The sequence below is a fragment of the Trichechus manatus genome, unplaced genomic scaffold, assembly GCF_000243295.1.
Source record: "Trichechus manatus latirostris isolate Lorelei unplaced genomic scaffold, TriManLat1.0 scaffold00114, whole genome shotgun sequence".
Lineage (NCBI taxonomy): Eukaryota > Metazoa > Chordata > Mammalia > Sirenia > Trichechidae > Trichechus > Trichechus manatus.
Genome location: NW_004444050.1, coordinates 7149324 through 7164216, shown reverse-complemented (window position 1 = coordinate 7164216; position 14893 = coordinate 7149324).

Genomic DNA, 14893 nt, shown 5'->3' with positions numbered 1-14893 from the left:
GTTGATATGTTGTGGGGTTGTTAACCAATGTCATAAAACAATATGTGTACTACTGTTTCATGAGAAACTATTTGTTCTGTAAGCCTTCACCTGAAGTAGAATAAAAATAAATAAAAAGAAAAACCTGGAGAAACAAGGTGAGAAGGACATGAACCAGATCAAAGAAGGAAAAGTACAGGAGGCAGGCAAGAGCTCCCGGCAACCACAGAGCAGGAAGGGAACCAGGAACTAGAGACATGACCACTCACCAGCAGTGGCCCCTGACCATCAGGGTGGGTGGCACACATGGAGTAGTAGATCCATAGAGTGTCAGCAACAGGTCCCCCATCAGACCAGACTCTGGGTAGCCCCTCCCTTCTCACATTTGGTTGGGGCCAGGTCCCAAATGCTGGCTGCAGCCTACGGGGAGTGCCCCTCCCTCCTCCCAGTGACCAGAGGAGCATATTCCCCCTTGCCCTCCTTCCCTCCTGTTAACCAGTGGGGTGAGCCTCAGCTCATCGCTGCTACCCCACCTGCCCAGGGACTGAGGTATGAGCCCCCATTGCCTTCCCACCAAACCCCACCCTGCCAACTATAAGCAACTCACATCCACTCTGCTTGCCACCTCATGCCCACCCCACACACCAAGCATGTGTCAGTGCAAGCTGTTGCACTGCTGGACCAATGACCACTGGCAACACACCTACCCCATCCATCACCCCACCATCCCACCCACCTGACAAGTGGCAACATGCATTCCCACACCACTGGGCACATGACCAGCAGCAGCAAGTGCCCACACCTCTTGTCACCCCCATCACCCTGCCTGCTTGGTGATAGGTGGTGAGCGTTACTGTGCTGCCAGACCAGTGATCAGCAGAGCACACCTGCCCCATTCACCCTGATATATCAAAAAGAAAAGAAAAGAAAAAAATCAGGACAAACAAACAAACATAGAATTAATAAATAAACTCATAAATAAATAAAATAACACCTTAATGCCTTGGAGACAGCAGATGATAACAAATCATATGAAGAAACAGGATAAGATGGTTCAAATAAGTGAGCAAAATAAAGGGAAAGAAAATTTTCCTGAGGAAGAAATGATAATAGAACTACCTGAGAAGAAATTCAAAAGACTTATATTTTGGATCCTCAAAGAGATCAAGGAAAACACAGAAAAAACACTAGAAGAATTTGGGAAAATGATACAAGAACAAAATGACAAACTGGATATACAATTAGAAATCATACAAAGACAACAACTAGAAACTCAGAAGATTAACAATAAAATATCAGAAAGAGATAGCACAATGGAAGGACACAGACTTAGAACTGAATCAATGGAAGAAAAAAATCAGTAAAATAGAGGACAAATCCCTTGATACTAATTTGTTTGAGGAACAATCAGAAAAAAGAATGAAGAAAAATGAAGAAAGTCTAAGAGTTATGTGAGACACCAGCAAGCGGACTAATTTACGTGTAATGGAAATTCCAGAAGAGGACGAGAAAAAAAAGTACAGAGAAAATTTTTGAAGCTATATTGGCAGAAAACTTCCCAAATATCACAAAAGATGAGAAAATTTCCAACCAAGAAGCCTAATGAACACCATACAGGATAGACCCCAGAATAAATTCACCAAGACTTATCAGAATCAAACTTTCCAAAACCAAAACCAGAAAAAGAATCCTGAAAGCAGCTTTTGAAAAACAAAATATCACTTACAAAGGGACACCAGTAAAAGTAAGTGCTGATTTCTCGTCAGAAACCATGAGGGCAAGAAGGCAATGGGATGATGTATATAAAATCCTTAAAGAAAAGAATTGCCAAACAACAATCACATATCCTGCAAAACTGTCTTTCAAAAATGATGGCAAAATTAAGACATTCCCAGATAAGCAGAAATTAAGGGAATTTGTAAAAACCAGACCTGCCTTACAATGAATATTAAAGGGAGTCCTTTGGATAGACGATCAACGACATCAGACAACAATCCGAGATAAAGACACACAATAGCATAACCCAGATACCAACCCAGAAAAAGATTTCACAAAAGTAAAATAAAGCTACAAAACTGACTACAGGAAACCAGAGGTGATAAGCTGTAAACAACAACTTCAAAACAAAAAGGGGGAATAAAACGTGTAGTTATAGAACTTACATATGGACAGGAAGTCAATGTGATTCCAAGATATAACACTGTTTTACATTTAAGAGGATAAAGGTAAATTTCAGGGTAACCACAAAGAAAATTAATAAATGTACTCACCAAAATAAACATGAAGAAAATCAAAAAGACTCAGTAAACATAAAAACAACAACGATTGATAGGAAAAGAAAATACATATACAAAAAGAACTTAGCACATAAAATTAAGAGGAACAAAGAAATCGCTAATACCACTATATATATATAGATATATACATATATATAAAAAACAAAATGACAGCAATGAATCCATACCTATCGTTAATCACACTGAATGTAATTAAATGCACCAGTCAAGAGATAGAATGGCAAAATGAATTTGAAAAACTGACCCATCAATTTGTTGCCTAGACAAAAAGATATAAACAAGTTAAAAATCAAAGGATAGAAAAAATATATATCAAACAAACAGTAACCAAAAGAGAGCAGGAGTAGCAATAATAATTTTGGATAAAATAGCGTTCATGTCAAAATCTGTTATAAAAGACAAAGAAGGGCATTATATAATGATTAAAGGGTCAATTCACCAAGAATACATAACAATCGTAAATATGTATTAGCCCAATGGTAGAGCTCCAAAATACATAAAACAAACTTTAATAGAATTTAAAAGGGAAATAGACAGTTCTACAATAAGAGTAGGAGACGTTAACGCACCACTTACAACAATGGACGAACAACTAGAAAAGAACTCAGTAAAGATGCAGAAGATCTAAATAACACAATCAACCAACTTGACCCCATAGACATATACAAAACACACCAACCAACAGCAACACAGTACACATTGTTCTCCGGTGCACACGGATCATTCTCCAGAGCAGACCATATTCCAGGGCACAAATCAAGCCTCTAAATTGAAAAACATCGACATAATACCAAGTATCTTCTCTGATGATAATGCTTTATAAAACTAGAAATCAATAACAGAAACAGCAAGGGAAAAAAATTAAACACATGGAAACTGAGCAAAGCATTACTTAAAAACTATTGAGTCATAGAAGGAATTAAAAATGAAATTTAAAAAATTCTTAAAATCAAATGAGAATGAACTGAAAACCTACCAAAACCTCTGGGACACAGCAAAGCAGTGCTCAGAGGAAAATTTATAGTAATAAATGTACCCATCAAAAAAAGAAGAAAGGTCCAAAATCAAAAGCTTAACTCAACAACTTGAACAAATAGAAAAGGAACAGTAAAAGAAGTCCACAGTCATCAGAAGAATGGAAATGATAAAGAGCAGAGCAGAAACAAATGAAATAGAAAAGCAATAGAAAGAATCAACAAAACTAGAAGTTGGTTCTTTGAGAGGATCAATAAAATTGACAAATCACTGGCCAAACTGACAATGGAAAAAAATGAGAAGACTCAAATAACCAAAATCAGAAATGAAATGGGAGATATTACAACAGAACTATCCCAGATAAAGAGAACCATAACAGATTATGAAAAATTGTACTCCCAACAAATTTGAAAACCTAGAAGAAATGGACAAATATCTAGAAACACACTCCTTACCTAACCTAACACAAATAGGGGTAGAATACAGTAGACTGAATACAGTAGATTCATAACAAAAGAAGAAATAGAAGATCTCATTAAAAAAAACTTCCAAAAAAAACCAGTCTAGATGGCATCACTGGAGAATTTTATCAAACATTAAGAAAAGAGTAGACACCAATTCCACTCAAATTATTCCAGTACATAGAAAAGGAAGAAATAATCCCTAATTCATTCTATAAAGCCAGCATAACCCTGTTACCAAAGCCAGGCAAAGACACCACAAAAAAAGAAAATTATAGACCAATATCCCTCATGAGGAGCCCTAGTGGTGCAGTGGTTAAGAGCTACGGCTGCTAACCGAAAGGTCGGCAGTTCAAATCTACCAGCCACTCCTTGGAAACCTTATGGGGCAATTTCTACTCTGTCCTATAGGGTTGCTATGAGTCAGAACCAACTCGACGGCACCTAACAACAACAACATCCCTCATGAATACAGAGGCAAAAATTCTCAACAAAATTTTAACCAACAGCATACAACAGCATATCAAAAAAACAATACACCACGATCAGGTGGGATTCATACCAGGGATGCAAGAGTGCATTCGACTTTAGAAAATCAATCAACATAATTCACCACATAAATAAAACAAAGGAAAAGAATCACATGATCATCTCGATCTACACAGATATGGCATTTGATAAAGTCCAATACTCTTTCCTAATTAAAAACTCTCAGCAAAATAAGAATAAAAGGTAAATTCCTCATCATAATTAAGAGTATATATGCAAAACCAACAGCCAACATTATTCTCAACAGAAAGAGACTGCAACATTCCCCTTGAGAACAGGAATGAGACAAGGATGCTCATTATCACCACTCTCATTCAATATTGTACTGGAAGTCCTAGACAAGACAAGACAAGACAAGAAAGGGAAATAAATGGTATCCAAATTGGCAAGGAAAAAGTATAACTTTCCCTATTCACAGATAACATGTTCCTATACATAGAAAATCCCAGAAAGTCCACAAGAAAGTTACAGAAACTAATAGAAGGGTTCAGCAAAGTGGCAGGGTACAAGATCAATGTAGAAAAATCAGTTGGTTCCTCTACACTAACAAGGAGAACTCCAAAAAGGAAATTAAGAAAACAATACCATTTATAATAGCCCCCAAAAGGATGAAATATCTCAGAATAAATCTAGCCAGGAACATAAAAGATTTTTACAAGGATAACTACAAAACATTACTGCAAGAAACCAAAAGAGACTTACATAAATGGAAAAACACTCCACGCTCATGGATTGAAAGACTGAACATCGTAAAAATGTCAATACTACCCAAAGCAATCTATAAATATAATGCAATCCCAATCCAAATCACCACAATCTTTAACAAAATGGAAAAATTAATCTCTAACTTTATATGGAAAGGAAAGAAGTACTGAATAGCTAAAGTAATATTGAAGAAGAAGGAAGTAGGAGGCCTCACACTTCCCAGTCTCAGAACTTAGTATACAGCCACAGTAATCAAAACAGCCTGGTACTGGTACAACAGACACAGAGACCAATGGAACAGAATTGGGAACCCAGAAGTAAATCAATCAATCTATGGACAGCTGATCTTTGACAAAGGGTTGAAGTCCATTCAGTGGGGAAGAGACCGTCTCTTTAACAAATAATGCTGGCAAAACTGGATATCCATTTGCAAAAAAATAAAACAGGATCCATACCTCACACCATACACAAAAACTAACTCAAAATGGATCAAAGACCTAAATGCTAAGACTAAAACTATAAAGTTCCTGGAAGATAATACAGGGATAAAACTAGGGGTCCAAATTTTTGGCGTAACTACACTATCAAACACAACTAAAAATGCATGAACAACAGATGATAAACTAGATAACTGGGACCTCCTAAAAATTAACTACTTACACTCATCAAAAGACTTTACCAAAAGACTAAAAAGAGAACCTACACACCTGGAAGCAATTTTTGGTAATGACATATCTGACAAGAGTCTAATCTCTAAAATATATAGAAAACGTCAACAACTCAACAACAAAAAGACAAAGAATCCAATCAAAAAAATGGGCAAAGGACATGAACAGACATTTCACCAAAGAGGACATTCAGGCAGCTAGCAAACACATGAAGAGATGCTCACCATCATTAGCCATTAGACAGATTCAAATCAAAACTGATATTAGATATCATCTTACCCCTGCAAAACTGGCACTGATCAAAAAAAAAATAGAAAACAACAAATGCTGGAGAGGTTGTGGGGAGATTGGAACTCTTTTTTTTATTATTGTTGTAATTAAATGAGGTTTACATTTCAAGTTAGTCCCCCATACAAAATTTTTTTTACATACATTGTTATGAGACCCTAATTGCTCACCCCATCTGTGACAGCACACTCCTCCCTTCTGCCTCTGACTCCCCATGACCATTCAACTAGCTCCTAACTCTCTCTGCCTTCCCATCTCACCTCTGGACAGAAGCTGCCCCTTTGGTCTCTTGTATCTACTTGACTAAGAGGCACGCTCTTCACGAGTATCACTTTATGTCCCAAAGTCCAGTCCAATCCCTGCCTGAAGAGTTGGCTCAGAAATTGTTTTAGTTCTGGGCTGATAGAGAGTCCAGGGGACATGCTTTCCAGGGCACCTCCAGTCTCAGTCAGACCATTAAGTCTGTCTGGTATTCTTACTAGAATTTGAGTTCTGCACCCCATCCTTCTACTGCTCCATCAGGAACCCTTCTGCTGCTCCATCTGGGACCCTCTGTTGTGTTCCCTGTCAGGACATTCATTGGTGGTAGCCGGGCACCATCTAGTTCTTCTGGTCTCAGGCTGATGAAGTCTCTGGTTTACGTGGCCCATTCTGTCTCTTGGGCTAATAACTTTCCTTGTGTCTTTGGTGTTCTTCGTTCTCCTTTACTCCAAGTGGTTGGGACCAATTGATGCATCTTAGATGGCTACTTGCAAGCTTTTAAGACCCCAGACGCCATTCACCAAAGTAGGATGCAGAACATTTTCTTAATAAGCTTTGTTATGCCAATTGACCTAGATGTCCCCTGAAAGCATGGCCCCCAGACCCCCCCATCCCTGCTACTGTGTCTCTCAAGGTATTTGATTGTATTCAGGAAAATTCTTAGCTTTGGTTTAGTCCAGTTGTGCTGAATTCCCCTGTAGTGTGTGCTGTCCTTCCCTTTATCTAAGATGATTCTTATCTACTATCTACTTAGTGAATAACCCTCACCCTCCCTCCCCACCCCTGTAACCATCAAAGAATAGATTGGATCTTTTATACACTGCTCGTGGGGTTGTACAAATGGTACCACCACTATGAAAAGCAGTATGGCACTTCCTCAAAAAGCTAGAAATAGAAATACCTTATGATCCAGCAACCCCACTCCTAGGTATATATCCTAGAAGTCTAATAGACAGTGACACAAATAGACATGCACACCTATGTTTATTGCAGCATTATTCACAATAGCAAAAAGATGGAAACAACCTAAGTGCCCATCAATGGATGAATGGATAAATAAATTGTGGTACATACATGCAGTGGAATACTACACAGCTATAAATAATAATGATGAGGCCATGAAACATCTTATAACATGGATGAATCTGGAGGACATCATGCTGAGTGAAATCAGTCAAACACAAAAGGACAAATATTGCACAATAACACTGTTATAAAAAGTCAAGAACAGGTATACACACAGAAAGCAACATTCTTTGATGGTGTCTTAGTTATCTAGCACTGCTGTAACAGAAATACCACAATTGGATGGTTTTAACAAAGAGAAATTTATTTCCTCACAGTCAAAGTAGGCTAAAAGTCCAAATTCAGGGCGTCAGCTCCAGGGGAAGGCTTTTTCTCTCTCGGCCTTCTCATCAGTGTTCCCCTGGACTAGGAGCTTCTCAGCGCAGGGACCCCAGTCCAAAGGACACGCTCTGCTCCTGGCACTGCTTTCTTGATGGTATGAGGTCCCCCTGTCTCTCTGCTCACTTCTGCCTCAGGAACACAATCCAGTCTTGTAGATCCAGTCCTGCCTTACTAACACAACTGCCACCTATCCTCCCTCATTAACATCACAGAGGCAGGATTTACAACATATAGGAAAACCACACAATACCAGGAATCATGGCCCAGCCAAACTGATACACACATTTTTTGGGGGACATAATTCAAACCATGACAGATGGTTACCAGGGATGGAACGGGGAGGGAGTGGAAATCACTCACTAGATAGTAGACAAGTATTAATTCTGGTGATAGGAAAGGCAATACACAGTATGGGGGAAATCAGCACAACCTGACCAAGATAAATGAAGATACCGAGAAGTACGCAAGAATAAAGGACAGCTACAGTAAATGCTATAACATATACAATTTTGTAACGACAGTAATAACAAACAAAAAAATATGTGAGTAGTTATATGGGTAGAAATGTATGCTATATGGGTTTGGGAAGGCATAAAGCAGTACATGCACATGCATATATAGGTATATTTGTAGGCATATGTATATATATGCTTGTATGTGCTGCATATATATTCATATATACAATAAAGCACATAGGAGGCACAGTTACGGATACTTCCTAGATGTACCCAAACAACTCTTGGGAGTGATTTACTGAGTTTGAAGACTCAGGACTGTAGTCTCATGGGACAACTAGGTCAACTGGTATAACTTAGTCCATAAAGATAATGTTCTACATCCTAGTTGGGTGAGTAGCGTTGGGAGTCTTAAAAGCTTGCGAGTAGCCATCTAAGATACAACTATTGTTCTCTTCCCATCTGGAGCAAAGAAGAGTGAAGGAAATCAAAGACTAAAGGAAGAAATTAGTCCATAGGACTAATGGCCCATGCAAACCACAGACTCTTCTAGCCAGAGACAAGAACTAGATGGTACCCAGCTGCTACTACTGACCATTCTGATCAGAGACAAGGTAAAAGTTCCTGGTTAGAACAGGAGAAAATGTAGAACAAAACTCAAATTTATAAAAAAAAAAAAAAAAGACCAGGCTTACTGGACTAATAGAGACTAGAGGAACCCCCGAAACTATTGCCCTAAGATACCCTTTTAACGTGGAACTGAAGTCACTCCTGGAGTTTACCTTTCAGCCAAATAATAGATTGGCCTATAAAATAAACAATAACACCAGTGACAAATATTAGACCAAACAATCAACATTTACACAAAAGAAAGATAAGAAGGCAAGGAAGGGTAGGGAAACTGGATGGATGGAAATGGGGCAGGCAGGGTGGAAATGGTGAGAGTGCTGACACATTATGGGGATTGTAACCAATCTTACAGAACAATTTGTGTATGAATTGTTCCATGGGAATCTAATTTACTGTGTAAACTTCCACCTAAAACACTGCCAAATATTCAAAAAAAAAGGGAGGGGAATAAAAATAAACAACTTTTAGACATAATTACAATTAAAATTTTTTAATGAAAATTAAAAACTATCCAAACCAATAACAATATGTAATAACAAGAATAACCTTAGCTAGAAATATATGCGTGACCTCTATAAAAAACACTTCAAAACTTTACTAAGAGAGATAAACTATTAGTCAAACAAAGAAACAAAGCTAACTTCTTTGATGGGCAATAAGAAGATTATAAATACGGATACTTGCCAAAATAATATAGAATTAATTAAATCTCCATCAAATTAAACAACAGGATTAGTGGTATTTTCTAATTAAAGGAACAGAATAAAATTATTCTACAGAACACCTGGAAGAAGGTTAATTTTATAAAACAAATGTTATATAGTGGGATTAGCCACATATACTAATATTAAAACATATAAGTAAACTCTAATAACTAAACATATATGCTGCAGTGCAAGGATAGAAAAATTAATAGAAATGAGTATATTTATTTTAAAATTATCTTTAAATTTTTTTAATTATAATTTTAAGATTAAATTAGCATATTTATTTGGTAAAATTATCCAAATGTATGAGGAAAGACAATATCATTCACTAAATGGTCCTGAGACAATTGGTAGTTTCAATTTATGTATCACTTCAAATGATATGTTAAAATATGTCCAAGAAGATTAAATAGTTAAATATCAAGTCTCAAACTATAAAAATTGGATTAAACAGAAATAACTTTATCATATCTTTGATTTGGGAATGATTATTTTATGGTTAAGATTATGGGAAGAATTCACAAAGGCTGGTAGATTAAACCTCACCTTTTTTTAAACCTATAAATGAAAATATGGTAATCATGAGTTAAACAGATTAATGTGGTGGAATAGCAGTTTTAAATATTAACTAATGGCTCTACCCTCAGTATGTCCTGTTACCACTTGCTGTTCTCTCTCTTTGGGCAGCAGTTAAGATATTTCCCCAAGAAATAGATGATATATGAGTAGGAGAAAATCAACAGTCTTTTCTTGGCTTTTTTAAGTCTAGTGTCTCTGGAAAAGACGAAAGGCTCATGGGCATCCATAGCAACAGATTTAGAGGAAACTTTGATGAGAATGGCTCAGCTTCCTCATTGGGCAGCCTTGGAAAAGGTTTCCCTCATTAGAGGGAGAGAGGACAGCCAGAAAGAAAATACAGGTAGTTGGCCTGACAGACTGGAGAAACCCCAAGAGTATGGCCCCCAGACACCCTTTTAGCTCAGAGGTGAAGTCACTCCCGAAGTTCACCATTCAGCCAGGGATTGGACAGCCCCATAAAACAAAACTGGACTAATGAGGCACAGCAGTCCAGGGACAAGGACTAGAGGGCAGGAGGGGACAAGAATGCTGGTGATAGGGAACCCAAGGTTGTGAAGGGACAGTGTTGACATGTTGTGGGGTTGTTAACCATTGTCTTAAGGCAATATGTGTACTAACTGTTTAATGAGAAACTATTTGTTCTGTAAACCTTCATCCAAGGTACAAAAAAAAAAGAAAAAGAATTATCTATGTGAGATCAAATTGACAACAACAACTCAAAAGGTTTGATGGGAAGCCTAGGGGCCAGTGAGTTGAAGACAATAGTGATGGAATAATTTGGAAAAGGATAGTGAGAATAGCAGCACAACTGGAAAAATGTAATCAATGTCACTGAATTGTACGTGTAGAAATTTCTGAAATGGTGTATCTTTGACTATGTATATTTTCACCAAAAAAAAAAAAAGGTCCTCCAAGGTCAAGAAGGGAGAGTGTTGACATGTGGTAGGGTTGTTAACCAATGTCATAAAACAATATGTGTACTGACTGTTTAATGAGAAACTACTTGTTCTGTAAACCTTCACCTAAAGTACAATAACAAAGTATTAAAAAAAAAGAAAATACAGGTAGTTCCCGACTTACAACAGGGTTCCGGTCGGATGACTCTATCATAAGTGGGTTCTGATGTAAGTCGTATACCTCTTTTTTTTTTTTAGTTTCCATTAATATTGACTTTTATTATCAGTATCTTTATAAAGCCGATCTTTGAACATCTGCAAGTGAATATCTGAGAATGATAACATCAGCAAATTACAAGCTGCAACATTGTATGTAGAACATATTACTAATGATAAGATGTCCCCCCAAAAAAAAACAGTTGTAAGTGCAGTTCGTTAAAACTCAAATATGTGGTAAGTCAGGGACTACTTGTAAAGAAAATCTAGACGCGGTTGATTGGACTCCTGAGAAAATTATGGTTCAGGCAGTGTTGGTGGGAAGGATGTCAAAAAACTCAGATAGCCTTGAGGGTGTTCAATTGCAATGAGAAATTGTGCCCTTCGGCAGGCAGAACCTAGGAGGCAGCATGATTCAGAGTAAAAATAGTCAGATGGCCTGAAATAGTCACCCAAGGTTCCCTTCCTACTATGGTGGAGGGAACTAGTGATTCCAGGGACTTAACAGTGGCCCTGAAGCAGGACAGAAAGCCATCTGGCCCTAAAACAACAGAAACAAGGAATGATTCCAAAGCCACCCTAGAGACCATATGACCAAAGACTAAATGTATTTGCAGCAATTGTCAACGAACAGGTGAAGCCAAGGATCTGGACAGACGACTCCCTATACCACCAGCACCACACCATCATCTGCCTTGACTCTACACAAGCCCCTGGATGGTCAAGGAAACACTGGAAATGGAATCAAAAACCAAACCAAACCCACTGCCACCAAGTCGATTCTGACTGATGGTTCCACCATGCATTACAGAGTAGAACTGTGCTCATAGGGTTTTCTCGGCTGTAGTCTTTACAGAGGAGTCCTGGTGGCACGGTGGTTAAAGTGCTCCACTGTTAACCAAAAGTCCACAGTTCAAACTCACCAGCTGCTCTGTGGGAGAAAGATGTGGCAGTCTGCTTCCATAAAGATTTACAGCCTTGGAAACTCTATAGGACAGTTCTACTCTGCCCTTAGGGTCGCTGAGAGTCAGAATTGACTGACAGTTGTGGGTTTGGTTTTTTTGGTTTATCTTTACGGAAGTAGATCACCAGACTTGTCTTCTGTGGCACCACTGGGTGGGTTCAAACTGCCAATCTTTAAGTTAGTATTCGAGTGCAAACCATTTGCACCACTAAGAATGGAGGGAAGACACAAATCAAAATTAGATTTTTATCACCTAAAAGAATGGGAGCTCAAAAGGAAATTGACTAATTCAAGTACATCAAAAACAAAAAATTTCAAAAGCTCTACCCTTCTTTACACACAAAATCATGTATGGACATTTCTGTAGCGAACACTCCCCCCATACACTTCCAAAATTAGGAAAGAATATTTTCTACAATTATGAAAACCCAGTGTTTGCTGATTCTGAGAGTTCCTTCCACTAGTAATGGCAAAGAGTTAAATCTGCCCCGCCTCTAAAGAAAGCAGACTGATCCTTGATTCTTTGTATTTGAGAGACATCCCTGTGTGTAGATAACTTGCCCACCTCAGGTACTAAAACGTCCACTGCAGATTCAGGTCCTTGTTTTTTTCTGGCTCTCATTTCATAATCATTGTCATTGTCATCGTAGTCATTCTCATCATCATGATAAATCAGCTATCGCACTTGAATCAGGTGAAAAATATGTAAAAATAGAAAGCTTAGTTTAGAAAAGTTTAAACTACTTGCCCTAAGGTCATATAACCAGGTGTGATGGTTAAGGTTGTGTGTTAACTTGGCTGGGCTGTGATTCTCAGTGGTTTAGCAGTTATGATATAGTTTGACAGTCACATGATGATGTGATCACTTCCATGATGAGATTTGATATAATGTGATCACCTCCATGATGGGATCTGCTGTGAGTAGCCAATCAGTTGAAAGGGAATTTCCTTAGAGATGTGGCCTCCAATAGAAGTGGACTCTCCGGCAAATCAGCGCTCTTGATCACAGGCTTTGAAGACTGACAAATTCCAAGATCAGCAGGTAAGACCTGATTTGGTGTCAGTAAAGCAGAAGTCCATTGGGGAAGATCTTCTCTCCAGGTGCTGAGGCACCGGCATAAAGTCTTGGTGTTGAAAATTTCCCAGCTCCCCTTGAAAGCAAGAAGAACCACAGAGCTCTACTTTGAGCTGATACTCTAGTAGCCATAGTGGGAAATTTCTGGTCAGTAAATAAAGGCATGGAACAAAGGTGAATTATAGATGACATCCCAGGTAAATGTAGGCTTAGATTTATAAATGTAATATGAAGCATTGAGTCCAAAAGAGGATAGACTAAAAATGGAACGTTTTAAGTAAAGGAAAGCAAGATTGGAATCACTGATTTTGGGAGCCAGGAGAATTTCCCTTGAACAGCTCATCTTTTATAGAAGTCTATGGATATGCTAGAGCCTTGGTGGCACAGTGGTTAGGAGTTACGGCTGCTAACCAAAAGGTCGGCAGCTTGAATCCACCAGCTGCTCCTTGGAAACTCTATGGGGCGGTTCTACTCTGTCCTATAGGATCTCTATGAGCCGAAATAGGCTTGACGGCAGCATGTTTAGTTTTTTTTGTTTTGTTTTACAAATATGTTTATACACTTTACTGGTTTTGTTTCTCTAGAGAACCCAGCCTAAGACACCAGGTAACGACTGAGCCACGAGTGAGCACTAGATGGCCTGGTCCTGGCCTCGTTCTCGCCTGACTCCATCATGCTCCCTTCCTGGGGCTGGGTGTTAAGGGCACAAATGAGCAAACATACAAACTGCCCAACTTTGGCAAATATCTGGCACCATAGCAGCATCTCTGCCACACTGAAAGTGAGCTGCAAAAAAAAAAACAGCGCTCACCAGCCTCAAGCTCTCAGAAAAGAGATTTATCACAAAATCCTGCCCACTCCCTAATTAGCAACAGGGTCCCTTAGAAACCACAAACTAGAAACTGACCTTAAAAGGCTTTGGGCAGCAGATTGAGCAGACTGTTCGTACTGTTTTTGGAAGCCATGCATTAATCTGGAAGTTATCCCCGTGGTATTTACCAGGAAGTAGGTAAAGAGCAAGCCAAAGAAGTTTCCAAGGTTGCGCGACTCTGTATGTCTAAATAGGTGGTAAATTTTTCCCTAAGATCTTGGGCTTTGTCAGAATTCTTGGGCCAATAGTGCTCCCGGTAGAAAAGGAACACTACTCATTAACATCTCAGGATGGCAATTAAAGTCCCACAAAATATGAATATAGCTAAAGTTTTTAATAAAACTCTATCTGTAAAGAAATTGAGGTAACTATTAAGATTTTTTCTATTTATAGTCCTGGAGGATGATGTCTTATTACTCCTGAATATAATAAAAGTCATGAGCACTGAATAAAACAACAGATACGAAACAACAGAACAAATAACCATTGTAATTAGTAAAATTCAATATAATACAATTTTAAAAACTCAGAAAATAAATGAGCTTAATAAAATGAGAGAACAAAAGAAAAAGACCCAAAATAGAGTCCATATATATAAGATAGATAACTTGGTGGTGGGGTCGGGAAAATCCCCTTAACAATAGCAGTAGGAAGTTCAAAAACCTAACAAGAAATTACTAGGATCATTGTGAAGAAAGCTAAAAAGAGAAAACTTTTTCCGAGACTTACAAAATATATTTAAATAAATTGGAAGTGAGAATATGTTTTCCATGTTTCAAATATGTCAATGCATCCCAAATTAATATACAGCCTTATTTACAATAGCTTACATTTATTGAGTGGTACTTTTTTATAAGTACTGCATCTTCACAACATTATGAAGATAAGTATGAATCATTATAATAATGAG